The 16,299-nt window shown below is 43.5% G+C and overlaps 1 protein-coding gene across 1 annotated transcript in view; it reads left to right on the plus strand.

The window, feature by feature from the left end:
* Positions 1 to 3,268: 3,268 nt before the first annotated feature.
* The window catches only part of RP1 (RP1 axonemal microtubule associated), a 102,586-nt gene continuing 89,555 nt past the window's right edge, over positions 3,269 to 16,299 (plus strand). The window contains exon 1 of the mRNA XM_030189299.1: positions 3,269 to 3,335. The gene's annotated coding sequence lies outside the window, so the exon portion shown is untranslated. The remainder of the gene's footprint in view (positions 3,336 to 16,299) is intronic.

Raw genomic sequence — 16,299 nt, forward strand, 5'->3', positions numbered from 1 at the left:
GCTTGCAGAATCATGAGCTACAGACACATCAACTTCAATGAGTTGGCACACAAAAGCCATCTAAGGGAGCCCAGACTTTATGACAGGATGGAATATTTTTTCCTTTTTTTTTTTTTTAGTTCAATGAGTTTTATTGACATTTTTAACAGATACACTATAAAGAATAACAAAACAAGTATAATAAAACAATTACTAAAACAAAGACTATCAGGCTTATTTTCGAAAGAGAAGGACGCCCATCTTTCAACACAAATCGGGAGATGGGCGTCCTTCTCCCAGGGTCGCCCAAATCGACATAATTGAAAGCTGATTTTGGGCACCCCCAACTGCTTTCCGTCATGGGGATGACTAAAGTTCCCGGGGGTGTGTCGGAGGCATAGCAAAGGCGGGTCTTGGGCGTGCCTAACACATGAGCGTCCTTGACCCATAATCGAAAAAAAGGGTGTCCATGATGAGCACTTGGACGACTTTACTTGGTCCTTTTTTTCTTACGACCAAGCCACAAAAAGGTGCCCGAACTGACCAGATGACCACCGGAGGGAATCGGGGATGACCTCCCCTTACTCCCCCAGTGGTCAATAACCCCCTCCCACCCTCAAAAACAATTTTTTAAAATATTTTTTGCCAGCCTCTATGCCAGCCTCAAATGTCATACTCAGGTCCATCGCAGCAGTATGCAGGTCCCTGGAACAGTTTTAGTGGGTGCAGTGCACTTCAGGCAGGCGGACCCAGGCCCATCCACCCCTACCTGTTACACTTGTGGTGGTAAATGTGAGCCCTCCAAAACCCACCACAAACCCACTGTACCCACATCTAGGTGCCTCCCTTCACCCATAAGGGCTATGGTAGTGGTGTATAGTTGTAGGTAGTGGGTTTTGGGGGGCTCTGCACACACGGTAAGGGAGCTATGCACCTGGGAGCAATTTCTGAAATCACTACAGTGCCCCCTAGGGTGCCCGGTTGGTGTCCTGGTATGTCAGGGGGACCAGTGCACTACAAATGCTGGCTCCTCCCACAATCAAAGGGCTTGGATTTGGTCATTTCTGAGATGGGCGTCCTCAGTTTCCATTATCGCCGAAAATCAGAAACGACAAAGTCTAAGGACGACCATCTCTACGGACGACCTAAATTTCCAGATTTCGGCGTCCCCAAACGTATTATCGAAACGAAAGATGGCCGTCCATCTTGTTTTGATAATATGGGTTTTCCCGCCCCTTCACGGGGACGTCCTGCGAGGACGTCCTCATAAAAACTTGGGCGTCCCTTTCGATTATGCCCCTCCACATCTATGGTATATGTTAAGATTATAACAAATACAGTAATCCATGAATATCAGGTGACACTATTATAAAGGAAATGTTAATAATGAGAATAATAAGAATTGCACCTGTGAAAGTGACAGTTATATAGCATGCGTGTCTTTACAGTAATTTATTAAGGGTGACTAATGGGCTCATTTTCGAAAGAGAAGGATGCCCATCTTTCGACATAAATTGTAAGATGGACATCCTTCTCTCAGAAACGTCCAAATTGTTATAATCGAAAGCCAATTTTGGATGTCCCCAACTGCACTCCATCACAGGGACGGTTAGAGTTGAAGGGGGTATGTTGGAGGCGTAGCGAAGGCAGGACTTGGGTGTGCCTAACACTTAGGAGCACTAAACTCTTCTGCTGGAGAAGGGTGGGGGAGAGCCTGGAGTCACCAGCTGAAGAGTCGGAGTTGCCAGTGAAGAGCTGAAGAGGACTGCTCTGGAAGTAAGGGCACAGCTGAAAGAGACTGCAAGAGAGGGGTAGAAGCAGGCAAGTAGAGAAGAAAAGTGGTGTGGATGTTTTGTCACCTCCTGGGGAGGAAATCTGTGGGCCACTTGGCATGGGCTGCATAATTAAGGACCGAGGGAGAAGCTGCGCTGCCATGAGGACTCGGGCTGGGGTACAGCTTCATGCATGTATGAAAGCCGTGTGTGAAAAAAAGCCACACATGGTTTTCATACATGCACAAAAGGAAATGACATCAGAGGAAGGCAGGACGCAGAGAGGGCAGGGAAGCGAAGGACGGAGTCAAGCCTACCTGTTTGTTGGTGCTTTTACTGCGACTTCGGTTGAGAAAGTTGTAAGTCATCGTGATGTCAGTCGTTTCATTGGGGGGGGGGGCAATGCCCCCCCTCTCCCCCCAGTCTACGACCATGGGTAAGTCTATGGTGTCCTATGAAAAGGTTTATAGGACATTGCCCCTCACCCTTAAGAAAAGTCCCTCTTTAAGTAGCCTGGGTCAGCTTAAGAGAGCAGGTCCCACCCTGGGAGGAAGTAAGCCGGATGGGGCAGAGTCACTACCTGGAAGTTCAATAGACAGGGCCACGTAAGGAGGCCCAGGGGAGGAAGAGTAGAAGCCCTAGCGTATGCCCTGACTGAATAAATCTAACTCCTGTGATGTGGCTGAGGTAAGCCAACCTTTTTGTTAAGGTTTGTTTTTGTTTTCATTAAGACTTACAAGCTTGCTGGGGTCTGGCGGGAGCCAGATCTGAACTTTGACAAAAACTTGAGAACGCTCAGCTGTGTTTGGGGCGTGGCAACCCCAGCAGCCACAAGCTGTGGTAGCCCTGCCGCCAGAGGCCTGTTTAATAACCAAGTTTCTGAACCGTAGAGATTTACCCACTCAATGACCTGGGCCTTGTGAAGTAACAGGCCCTGGAATCCTGTAAATAAATGCCTATTTTGCATTCATACCTGTTGTTCGGCTGAGTTATTCCATTGGCCCACTCCCTGCTCTTGCTTGGTCTCACATGTCCATATACTTATATATCAATAAGACATCATAAATACTATCTCTCCTATGCTCCAGCTGGTTAAGAACATAGGTAGTGACAGTTCTACCACAAATTCTTTTTAAAAGATATAAGGAGTCATCCAAATATCATCATTAGTGCATCACTTGATGTTTCACTGCTCAAATCGGCTAGCCATACTCATGCTGTGAGCTCTGGGGAGTGGGAAATATTGTTCGTGTTGGGGTGGTGAAAAAGCAGGCATTTTATACAGCTGCCTCCTCTAGTATCAATTCATGTAAGATTGATGAAAAGAAATAGCAGGCATAACTCCTTTAAATAGCTCTGTTAGAATTAGTTTGTTTAAGTAGTTCTTTACGCTGTTTACTGTTGCTAGAGGTAATGCTTAACAATACACAAACATTAAACAAATAATAAGGCATTCGGTCTTCATAGGCAGGGAGAGGTGAGGGTGAGCAGTATTTCCACAACCTTTGCTTTTCCATGCCGCATGTCATTTCTGCTTCATGGGAGCTCAGTAACTGAATCCTCACTGCATCCTGGTTGTGTCAGGTAAAGAAACATATTTCCTCCCTCCCTCCCTCTCTCTCTCTCTCTCTTTCTCTTTCTCAATCTCTTCCCGAACACTGACTATAATGTGTGATATTTCTATAACTTGCATTCTGTTTGCTTGGTTCAGTTTCTATGAGGTATGGTATCTTAGAAATACGATGTATGTTTTATTAATATCACCCTTCTGATGCGATGATACTGCTCTAGGAGATGGAAAAAAAACTCTTGGAAAAGAAGTCCACCCCATGCTGACATTCTCTGGGATTTGTGCAAAATTTGTTCTGTGCTTAATTTTACTTGCGTAATTGGGTGACAAATTTTAATAGCTTTTCACCACTACAACTGCTTTTTCCTGTGTCTGCTATGAAAGAGTTTGGATGTCAAACTTTTCTTGCTGGACCATCCGTAGGGGAGAGCAGGTTGCATGCATGCTTCTCAGTTATTAAGTTGTAAACCAAGTTGGTATCATGTTTGCAAATAAGATGTCACATTTAGGGGGCCTTATGCTAAGCTGCAGAAAGCAGTGGGACATGCTCAGGCATCCTGTGGTAGTTTTTTCATGTGCGCACACCACCCACATGCTAAAAAATAAAGCAGTAAAACGTGGCCTGCGGTAGTGCGAGCGTGTCCTTTGGGCGAGCGCTGGGCCATTTTGTTTTACTGCGTCTAGGAAAAAGAGTCTTTTTTAAGGGGCTGGAAAATGGACGTGTGCTAAAATTGAAACCATCGAGCGTCCATTTCCGGCCTGAGACCTTACCACCACCCATTGTAAGGCCTCGCACGCTACCCATGTGGTAAGCATGCAGTAGGTGCCAACTGCTGTTTACCGCCAGGTAAGCAACCCGCGGTAGAAAATAGAAAATTAATTTCTACTGTGGGATTCCACGCACTCCAAATTCAAAATTACTGCTTGGATTTCACGCTAGTTGGGTGGTAGTGCTGATTTGGTATGCGCTGTAGACACGTAGGCCCTCCCGTGCCTTTGTAAAAAGGCCCCAAAATGTATTTTTTAGTGCTGGGGGCATGTTTGAGGGGTGGAGAGTGGGTGCACAACTATGGAATGGACTCCCAAAAGCTGTAAAAACAATCCACGACCATCTAAACTTCAGAAAATCACTATTTATTTATTTGTAGCATTTGTATCCCACATTTTCCCACCAATTTGCAGGCTCAATGTGGCTTACATTTGCCGTAGTGGCGATTGCCATTTCCGGTTGACAAAATTACAAATGGTATTGCATTAAGGTGCATTCATACATTTTAAATAAGAATACGTTATGGTAGTAGGTTGGTTTGTAACTTATGTTAGGTCATCAATTACAATCTCTTCAAAAAGGCTTACTCCACCAATCCAACATAACTCCCAACACCCAGCAACACAGCACAACTAATGATCGTAATGGACAATATACAAACGTCTTCTCCTTTCGACCTTCAAGGTGCCTGACACACGCCTTCCTCATTCGACCACTATACAACCCATATTTGTTATCTACCGACTGGTGAACGCCTTTACGGTATTATGTAAGCCGCATTGAGCCTGGCAGAAGTCAGGTGTATAAAGGCTGAACCCCATCATTATGCTGTGAATGTTGGAGATACAGAGTAGGTAATGCATGCAAGGAGCTCTTGTGTTCAACGTATGGGAATGCAATTACTGCTGCCCATAGTCCTGTGGCATGGAAGGCGGTGAAGGATGTTTCAGATGTTTCAGTGCACTACTTTGAAATGAAACAAATTGGAGGGGGGGGGGGGGGGGGGAGAACACAAGGATACAAACAATAGCATCCAGAATGATTCTCTTTCACTGCTGCCCTACCAGTACCATTTTAATTTACAGCATTGGCCAACAGGAATGACTCACACGGCCCCAATTCAACCCTACAGTTACAAGGTAACGTACTGAGAGGGTTTTGAAGGGTCTCAAGGGAGTGAGAGATACTCCTTTGCGTGTTTTCCATGTTTGTTGCATATTTGGTTGGCAGGCGATATGTTTGATAAACAAAACAAATGAAATATTGTTGATTTTTCTTTTGCTTTGTTTGTAAAATGAAAGTAAAGTAAATGCAGTTGACATTCCGCATTTCATGTCAAACAAAAGGTCATTCATAGTTCTAAGTGGTTTAGTAAGTATATGTGAGCCCTGGGGTTTGCTCCATTGATTCCTACAGAACCGTGATGAAAAAGTGTTGAAGACAACGTACAAATGAGGAAGTACAGAGACTGAAGTGTGGACACTCTTTGGAATTAATGAATTCCTACCTTTAATTTGCACTGATACAGCCTGCTGATACAGTGCAGTTTCTTGTAAGCTCTGTCAAGCAGGGACTGTCTCTTCATGTTCAAGTGTACAGCGCTGCGTACGTCTAGTAGCGCTATAGAAATGATAAGTAGTAGTAGTTTCTCTGTCCTTTCCTGTCTTTTCAACACCTAAAAGGGAAAAGGAAATGGGACTTGATATACTGCCTTTCTGTAGTTTTTGCAACTATATTCAAGGTGATTTAGATAGTATATACAGGTACTTATTTGTACCTGGGGCAATAGAGGATTAAGTTCCCCAGAATCAGAGTCTGCTGCACTAACCACTAGGCTACTCCTCCAATAGCAACATTCCACATAGAAGCCTGCCCTTGCAGATCAGTAATGCAGCTGCGCAGGCTTTTGTTTCTGTGAGTCTGACGTCCTGCACATACGTGCAGGATGTCAGACTCACAGAAACAGAAGCCTGCGCGGCTGCGTTGCTGATCTGCAAGGGCAGGCTTCTATGTGGAATGTTGCTAGTGGAATAACAACATTCCATGTAGAATCTCAAATAGTAGCAACAGAATCTCAATAGTAGCAACATTCCATGTACATTCTCAAATAGGGAAAGGGAAATGGGACTTGATATACCGCCTTTCTGTAGTTTTTGCAACTACATTCAAGGTGATTTAGATAGTATATGCAGGTACTTACTTGTACCTGGGGCAATAGAGGGTTAATTGACTTGCCCAGTCACAAGGAGCTGCAGTGGGAATTGAACCCAGTTCCCTAGGATCAAAGTCCGCTGTTAAACCACTAGGCTGCTCCTCCACTACGAGTTTAAAAAAAGGCATAATTAAGAACATATGTATTGTAATAAGACTTATACCCCCTCATTCTATATATAGTGCTCAGAATTGTGTGTGCATATTTGCCCAAATTTTAGCAGACAATTTACTTGCTTAATGAGTCAATTAGCTCTGATAATTGAGCACTGATAATCAATAATAATCTAATGATCAATAATCAATTACCTCAGATAAACTCATGGCATTCATTTTTACCTCATCCCACCTCCTAGTACTCCTGTCTATCCCAGCTAATCCTAGCCCTTTACCTTTTCCCTTCATATTTCAATTACCTAAATCACTAAGGGCCCTGTTTACTAAGCCGTGCTATAGGCGCTCTAGCGATTTTAGCGCGTGCTAATGCTGGAGACACCCATATGGTGCACCTTAGTAAACAGGGCCCTAAGTATTTAATTATATCTGTTCCTAACTCAAGTTTTACTGGTCTAACATTATATGATGTGTTTTACTTTCTGCTAATTTATTTTGAACATGTTCATGCTTTTCTAATTGTAATGTAAGCCACAATGAACCTGAGTTCTAGTTGGACTAATGAGGAATATAAAGCTAATAAATAATAATAATAATTATAATTATCAATACTAATTGGCAATAATTGAAATTTATATGTGCATAAAAATGTGCATGTAAATTTTTCTGCATGGATTTTAAAAAGGGGTGTGGCCATGGGAGAGGTATGGGCAGGTCAGGTGTATTTCTAGGATTTGTGTGCAGTGCAGGGGCGTAGCCAGACTTCGGTGGGAGGGGGGGGTCCAGATCCCGAGGTGAGGGGCACATTTTAGCCCCCATACGTGCCGCCGACACCCCTGCCATTGCCGACCCCCCCCCCCGCCACCGCCGCCACCACCACCAACAACTTTGACCCCCCCTACCGATGACCCTCTTGACCCCCCTTTGCCGCCAACCCTCCCCCGCCGCCGCCGTCACCTACCTTTGCTGGCGGGGGACCCCCAACCCCGCCAGCCGAGGTCCTCTTCTTCTGGCGCAAGGCTTCGTTCTGTTTCTGTGAGTCTGACGTCCTGCACATTGTACGTGCAGGTTGTCAGACTCACAGAAACAGAACGAAGCCTTGCAGATCAGCCAGCGGCCACGTTGCCAACCCCCCTCCTGCCGACGTCAGACTCACAGAAACAGAACGAAGCTTTGCGCTGGAAGAAGAGGACCTCGGCTGGTGGGGGTTGGGGTCCCCCGCCAGCAAAGGTAGGCGATGGCGACGGCGGATTGGCGGTGGGAGGAGGGGTCAAGAGAGTCGTCAGCAGGGGGTCCAGGGCCAAATCTACTGGGGCCCAGGCCCCCGTGGCCCCACATAGCTACACCACTGGTGCAGTGTTATAGAATTCAGGGGATCAGTGCCTAATTTAGGCATGGGCATTTACACCAGGGTTCAGTTGGTATAAATCCTCATGCTCAGAATTAGGCATTGGATCCCAGTGCTAAGTTTTATTCTATAAATGGTGTCCAACTTTGAGCTCCGTTTATAGAATAGCACATACTGTGCTTTTTTTTTTTTGGTGCTCAAATTTGGGCACCATTTATAGAGTGGAGCCCATTATGCCATCTATGGCTTGGAATTGGACTGACCCCAAATGCCCTTGAGGTTGTCATTAACGAACAATTGCAGCTACTTGGCATCTTCTGCACCTTCAAATTATACTTTTAAAAATTTGCGCAGTTGTGCATTATGGGATAGAGGATGAAATTTGATATACTGTATCTCTATGGTTACAATTAAAGTGGTTTAAAAATATTATATACAGGTACTTATTTTATACCTGGGGCAATAGAGGGTTAAATTGACTTGCCCAGAGAGTCACAAGGAACTACAGTAGGAATTGAACCCTGTTCCACAGGTTCTCAGGTCACTGCACTAACCATTAGGCTACTCCTCCAATTACAATTGCCTTTCTAGTCTCAAATTGCGTAAACCAACCACACTGGACTAGATTCTATAAATGGCGTCAAAATATTGTCACCAAAAAATAAAAGTGCTGAGCGCTATTCTATAAAGGATCCATGTCCTGCTAAGCTAATGGTTCCAGACTGAGAACAGAACTATACACATTGGTACCCAACATAAGAAAGCAACAAAGGGGCCCTTTTACTAAGCTGCGTAGGCCACCGTGCGTCAATTTTGAGTTGCCGCCCGGCTACCACGTGGCCCTTGCGGTAATTTCATTTTTGATGTACGTCCACTATGCGCCCCAGAAAATATTTTTATTTTCTGGCACACGGGCGGTAATCGGGTGGTAATCGGCATTTCATATGCGTAGACCATTACTGCCCGGATACTGCGTGAGACCTTACCGCTAGGTCAATGGCTGGTGGTAAGGTCTCAGACCCAAAATAAACGCGTGGCAATTTTCATTTTGACGCAAGTCCATTTTCGGCAAAAATTTTTTTAAAAAAAAGCATTTTTTACAAATGCGCTGAAAAATGATTCTGTGTGCACACAAAACACGCATCTACACTACCGCAGGCCATTTTTCAGCATGCCTTTGAAAAAGGGCCCCAAAGTCGGTGAAGAAAAGTTTACTTTCAGCTGGCGTAATCACCTAAAGTTAGGCGTCGATTCTGTACCACTGTGTGTAAATTCTGGGAATGCCTCCTTGAAATTATGCTCTATAGGAGTTCTGCACACAGCATAATAGAATATGATCTATGCACACATCTCCTAATTAATGCCAATTAACACCAATAAATAGTTGGTGGTGTTAATTGGGTTATTGGTGCCGAATGGCTCATTAATCAATTAAATTGCACACACAAGTCGGCAATGTACGCTGATTTGTGCATGAAACTTTATTCCCACATATAGAACCCATGGGAATAGGTCCAATATTTGAAATAAATTAAGCAGCTGACACCAATACTGACCACATACATCTTTTTTTAGAAATCAGGCTGGTTATATATACATTTTAAATTTATAAACATGGAGCCATGGATTATACACATAAAAGGAGGGGGTTAACTGGGAGGCAGGGTTAGACGTGGAAGACTGAAAGATTTAATTAATAACAATTAGGAAGATTTAACCATTTGTCAAAGGAAATTTGCAACAGCCAGGACTGTCAATAAGGTCAATAACAGCTTTTGATTGCTGTATATGAGATGATACATGTACAGCAGTTTGTATGGCCACATTAGTAATAACGTGAGTTTATTACAATTCAGGATTTCATTATTTATAAGACAGCATTTGATAAGTGCTCTGTCAGAATAACTTATGAGGTTCTTCCCCTCCCCCCATCTTCACAAAGGGATTCCAGAAAACATTCTTTTGTCAAACGGGTTTATTTCATTGTTTAGTATTTTGAGTGGAACATTTGTTGTTAATTTTATGAAGTTTAACTGCTCACCAGATAACTTATAAATGTAAGTTAGGCCAGCAAAAAAGCATTCCTCATTTATGCATTGAAGTAGCAACATGGTCACTGCTTCCACACATATTCAGTGGCACTACTTAAATGTATAGAGCTGCTGAATATGAATAAGTTAAATCATTTCTACTGGTGCTTTCCTTTATCCGGTGACTGCTTTCGCTGAGCATCAGCCCATTGTTTATAAACACTTTTGAATAAAATCATCTCTAAGGAAATTTTTCTTTAAAAAATAAAGCAAGCAATATATTGTCTATTAACATGGGAAAAAAAGAATCAGATATTCTACATTTTTCTAGTTTTCAGAGGTAAAACTGGTCTCATTTTATAATATAAAATCAAAACAGGACTGAATGATATGATGGGTCCACATGTGCTTAATTTTGTGAGCATCCACCTGTAAAAGCATTCCAAAGAATTGCATATTTTTTCAAATTCAAATTCCTGATAATATTCGGGGAACATCTCTCAGGTTTGTAAAATAGGAATAGATAGCCTTTTAGGACTCTTTTCAAAGATGCCTGTGGGTACCTTAATCCAGGAACTTAAGTTAGGCATGTATCTTTAGGTCATCTTAAGCATTTACATTTTAGGATGAAAATAATGTCCATAAACTTGATTTAGGGGCCAAAAACAGAGGCTCCTAAATATAGATCAGTTATTTCTCTGCTAAAGTTTAAGGGGCCCTTTTACAAAGCTGTGATAGGGCTACCCTGGCAATGTTATGTGGCAAATCGGCCCTACTGCTGGTGTGTGCTGTACTCCATTTCTGGTGCTTGGCAATTATTTTAAATTTTTTAACCCTAGGGGCTTGGTCAGTACCACGTGCTGCCCGATTACCGTTGGGTTAGCGTAGGAGCCCTATTTAGGAGGTGGTAAGAGCTTCCCTAGGAAATGGCAGTGTGGCAAGCAGGGTCGTAGCTACAGGGGGCCACAGGGGCTTGGGCCCCCGCAAATTTCATCTGGGCCTCTGGGTTGGCTGATGGGGGTCTGAGAAGGAGCATCAGTATGCACAGGATGAGCAAGATGAAAGAAGAGAAGGGTAGCAAACATGGCTGCGCCAGAGACCACCGCTGAAGAAGGCTTCGGCTGGCAGGGGGTTGGGGACCCCCGCCAGCAAAGGTATTTGTGAGGCAAGGCGGTGGGGGGACGAGGCAGGTGAGGCGGTGGGAGGGAGGCGAGGTGGTGGGGGGGGGCAAGGCGAGGCGTGGCGGTGGAGGGGGGCGGCGGAGTGGCACTCAAAATTTGACCCCAACCTCGGGCTCTAGCCCCCTCCCACAGTGAGGTCTGGCTATGCCCCTGGTGGCAAGTGCTTAACTTACCGCATGACCATTTCCTTAAAAAAAACAACCCTCTTTTTACCCGCTGTGGTAAAAGGGCTCCTCAGCACATGGCAAGTCTACACGCCGACGCCACTGCAGGGCACCTTTTACTGCAACTTGGTAAAAGGACCCCTAAGGGTCTGATTAAGTTGTCAAGCACTGGAAATCGGTGCTGAGCTCCCAATTTTATTCCCTTAATCTGATGTCACCTACTTTTAGGGGACTAAAGGGACAATTTTGCCTAGGTCTTCTAGATAGGAAAAGGGATGTTCTGTAATGCATGGCTATTACAGAACAAAATGGAAATGTGGACATTTTACAGCCACGCTAAAAGTGGCAGCAGCACGTGGGTTTCCCACACACTAACAACAATGCTTGCCACTAATTTCTCAATTAGTGCATGGCCATTACCGGTGTGAGCCTTTGCTGCCATCTATTTTGTAGCTGCTAAGGGATCCCACACTAATCAGGCAATGCACAGCAATGTGCCCATGCTATCGATTAGCGCAGGGCATGCCTACTCTCTGTCTTTTGGCACACCTCCCGTGCTAAAAAATAAACGCTATTTTTTTTAGTATGGGATTAGCGCATGCAGATCATCACACTCCCTCAGGACGCCTCCGCCCGTCCCATGGTAGTGCTTTTTGGTACGCAGTAGGCACATGCTAGTGTCTATCACAGTTTAGTAAAAGGGACCCAATTATAAAAGGCTGGTTTGAATGCGAAGCCTTTTATAAAATACCTATAAGGACATAGGAAATGCATGTGTACTTGTGGCATGTACTGTACAGTATGAACAGCTATTTTATCACAATCACTTACTGGTTTTGAACATATACCCCTAGTTTTTATATGGGCCCCCAAAAATGGACGCTCACATTGGGCATTGAATCCGGATGTGCATCCAAACCAATTAGTCAATTGAGTACTAACAACTAATTATTGATGTTAACTGGCACTAACTTGGATTTGCGTGTGCATCTCCCTATACATAATTCTATAATACTGCATGTCCAAAAGTCTCACGTGAAACCTAAAAGGGGATATGGTCACGGGAGAGATATGGGAGAGTCAGGGGCATTCTAATATTTAGAAGCAGTGTTATAGAAAACCAGGGTTAAATGTTTAACTTGTACACCAAGATTTACACTGTTTCAGCTGGCGTAAGTCCCCATACCCACAGCTGGGTGTGGGAATCTACTACTACTACTACTTATTATTTCTATAGCACTGCAAGACATACGCAGTACTGTACACTTGAACATGAAGAGACAATCTCTGCTCGACAGAGCTTACAATCTAATTAGGACAGGCAAACAGGCCAAATAAGAGATAAGGGAATTACTAAGGTGGGAATAATAAAGTATGGGTATTGAATAAGTGAGTTAGGGTTAGGAGTTAAAAGCAATAGTTTACAGTGGTGTAGCAAGGGTGGGGCGGTGGGGGCGGTCCACCCCAGGTGCACGCTGCAAGGGGGTGCAGGAAGCAGCTGCACAGCTATTGACTCTGCCGGTTCTCTGCTCCCTCTCACGTTACTTCCTGTTCCTGGGCAGGGAACCAGCGGAGCTGACAGCTGCGGAACTGCTCCCTGCACCCCCTGGAGGTGATGCGCCAGAGGGAGGTGATGTGCAAGGGGTATATATATATATATATATATAGATATATATATATATAGATATATATATATATACAGAGAGAGAGAGAGAGAGAGAGGGACATGCTCATATGTTTCCAAAGGACAATCACAGACTCATGGTCCAGGCATATAATCATGACACGACTCTACTGTTTAAAGTAATGCCTCCAAGTGCCACAAATAACATATTTTTTGTGCAATAAATTCTATGAAGCTCTTACTTAACTTAAAGAGTAAAAACGGGTCCCAACATCGTCCATGTTTTGCCGGAGCTGTGTGGAATGCTCTTCTGCTGTTTTTGCATCAAATTTCTTCCCTGCCTTTGTTTAGGAAGCAGTTGAAGACTGTTATTTGGTAAGGCTTTTTCTGGGTAGCAGGGAGTTTAGACTGTTTTGATTGTTTTGTGTTAGTTAAATGCATTTATAGCAATGATTGCATTTTTTTCATTTGTACAACTACTTTGCATTTTAATGTTTTTATTATTTTAGAATTTTATATGGTTGTAATGTCTATTTGTTTTAATGATGTTTGTGATCATGATTATGTTTGTTTTATTGCAACCTGCTCAGATGTTACAATGTGCGGGCTATAAAGTTTATTAAATAAATAAAATAAATAAATTGGTAACCAGTATTGTGCACATAGGAGTCACCTGGTTCTTTTTTTTTTCTTCTCTAGAAATCAATTTCACAGCTATATTTTGAATTAGTTGGAGTTTACAGGTAGCATATAGGGGACAGTTGGATAGGAGCGAATTACAGAAATCAAGATGGTTTAGTATACGTGCATGAGATCGGTGCAAGGACAAGCTATAGAAGAGATATTTAAGCAGCCAAAGCAAAACATTTGGTTAACAGGTAGCCTAGAAATGACCAAGCGAGCCTTGGAAAGTGATTGTACAGAACTGACCAGTAAGGTGCAAGAGCTGTCACAGTGTAAGGGCACTGAGCAATAGTGAGAGAAAGCAGAAAGCAGTCTGCAAGAGTTCAAGTCAAATTCAAGAAGTGGATGGCTGGTTACCGTAGTTACCAATTTTTCAGTACTGGAATCTCAATTACAGGATACCTAAGAGTGCTTTGGATAGAGAAGCAACCCATGCTGCGCCTCATAGGAGCCAACCTTTGAAAATTATTGGGAGTGCTAAGCCCAATGACAATAACTCCTCCCTGGACAAATACATGGGATTTTCTCAATATTGGCCTCACGCAAGTAAAAGATGAGAACACCAGCTTGAGAGAGCAATTTAAAATCATACATGTGATGGAACAATTAAATATGAAATGGATGTTTAACCTTTCAAACAGCAGTAAAACAAGAGGACACTCCATGAAACTAGTGCACAGCAGATCAGAAAGTAATCATGGAACATATTTTTTTCATGCAGTACATAAACAAACTATGGAATTTGTCCAGTCAAGGTGACTAACATAACAGGTTCAAAAGAGATTTAGGGGGTCTTTTACTAAAGCTATGGGCCCTGCTGCAGATAACTCGAGCTAAGCTTTAGTAAAAGATCCCCTCAGACAAGTTCCTGGAGGAAACGTTCATAACAAATTATTAGCTAGAGAGACTTGGGAGAGCCATTGTTTACCCTTGGAAAGAAGCTATGGGAAATAGATCTATTTTTTGGGATTTGCTGGATACTGGCTATTGTCAGAGACAGGATGCTGGGCATAATAGACCCTGGTCTGATACAATATGACTTATCTTATATTCTTATAGCTCTGCTGTGACTTGCACAGTGCTGCCAGCCCTGACTCAGCCGAGAAAAATGGGCCTCCTTGTCTTATGAATGAAACTTTTCAAACATGCTTCACAATAGAAATTTTGTTTAAGCTTTCAGTTTGAACAAGCACCCCATAGCAATGTTGATCCAGTTTCTGTTTATATGTGTTTTACTACCTTGGTATCAGTAATGCAAGCGGAAGAGCAGGAATAAACACAGTGTCCTTAGAAACTTAGATTGTATTGCTTAAGTCCAGCACCTTGAATAAAAGGAGTTATTGTGGGCTTCTTTTACAAGGTTGTGCTAGCGATTCCCGCGTGGCAAATGAGAGCAAGCCCATAGGAATTGAATCGGTAGCACAGCTTTGTAAAAGAAGCCCTGTATGAACTAATGGGACTGTTGTCATACTTTGGGCTCTTCAGAGAATCCCAGAGGCTCACACCAGTGCAGGAGGACCCAGTGACTTGCAACTCAAAATAAACAAAAAAATATATAGAAACAATTGAGGCAGATTTTTAGCTGTAGAAGTGTGCAAACCTAAATCTGTCCATGGTCAATGTGATTAATGTATTTAAGATAATGTAATGATTGCATCATAACAACACTCTGTAAGCCACATTGAGCCTGCAAAAAGGTGGGATAATGTGGGGTACAAATGCAATAATAATAATAATAATTACATGACATTTTGGAAAATGCTAAAGAACTTCCGCTTGAGCAGATTTCAGGAGAGATCCCTGATCTTCCTGTTTAGGCTGATCTGATCACTCTTACCTGTCTCCCTGTCTGATCCAGGCATTGTAGTGTATTCTTATTCTCTGTAATATTGTATGATGTAGTTGTACTCCTGCCAGAATTCTGCCCCCCCCCCCAAAAAAAAAATCAAAATTCTGTGCACAACCCCACCTGTTTATTAAGCCACACTAGCGACTGCGGTACGCTAATGCTGACACAGCCCAATCACTTTGAGCCGTGCAGCAGCTGCTAGCAGAGTTTAGTAAATGGGTGAAAATTTGCAAATTCTGCAATATTCTGCACACAACATTTGCAAATTCATCAAAATTACGTTCACAAAATGTTCAAATTCTGCAAGTTTATTAGTCATAATTTAACCAACATTACACACCCCTCCCTGTACATAGATACCATCCATATATGTTTCCCAGTATCATAAATTTTTCCAGCCCCCTCCCTGCACTCACACATAGCATCCACCTTTTTTTACAGCCCCCACCCCACTGCAGCCACCTTTTTTTACAGCCGCACCTCCCCCCACAGCATTCACCTTATTTATAGCCCTCTCTCCCCACAATATCTACCTTCATTTACAGCCCCTCCACCCACAACAGCCACCTTTTTTTACAGCCCCCTCCACCACAACATTGACTTTTTTTTACAGCCGCCTCCTCCTCCCACAGCATCTACCTTTTTTTTATAGTCCCCTCCCCCACACATATAGCATCCGCCTATTCTTTTACAGCTCCCTCCCTCCCTCCCTCCCTGTCTGCACCCACATGCCATCCATATTTTTTTTCAGCTGCTCCTGCACTCACCCATGAGGTAAGAGCAGGAGGAGCTGCATGAGAGTACCTATTCATGGCAGGAAAGAACCCCATTCTTTCCTGTCTGCTGCTGCTGCTCTAGGATGGTGATTACCACTTGAGGTCTCAGCAGCCATTTTTAAAAAGTTGTGACACCAGCCCTGAGCAGTGGCAGTGGACAGGAAAGAGTGGGGTTCTTTCCTGACGCCGATGAGGCCTCTAGACTACCAGGGAGTACTCAGGTAAGCC

This window comes from Microcaecilia unicolor, chromosome 1 (genome assembly GCF_901765095.1).
Source record: "Microcaecilia unicolor chromosome 1, aMicUni1.1, whole genome shotgun sequence".
Taxonomy (NCBI): Eukaryota; Metazoa; Chordata; class Amphibia; order Gymnophiona; family Siphonopidae; genus Microcaecilia; species Microcaecilia unicolor.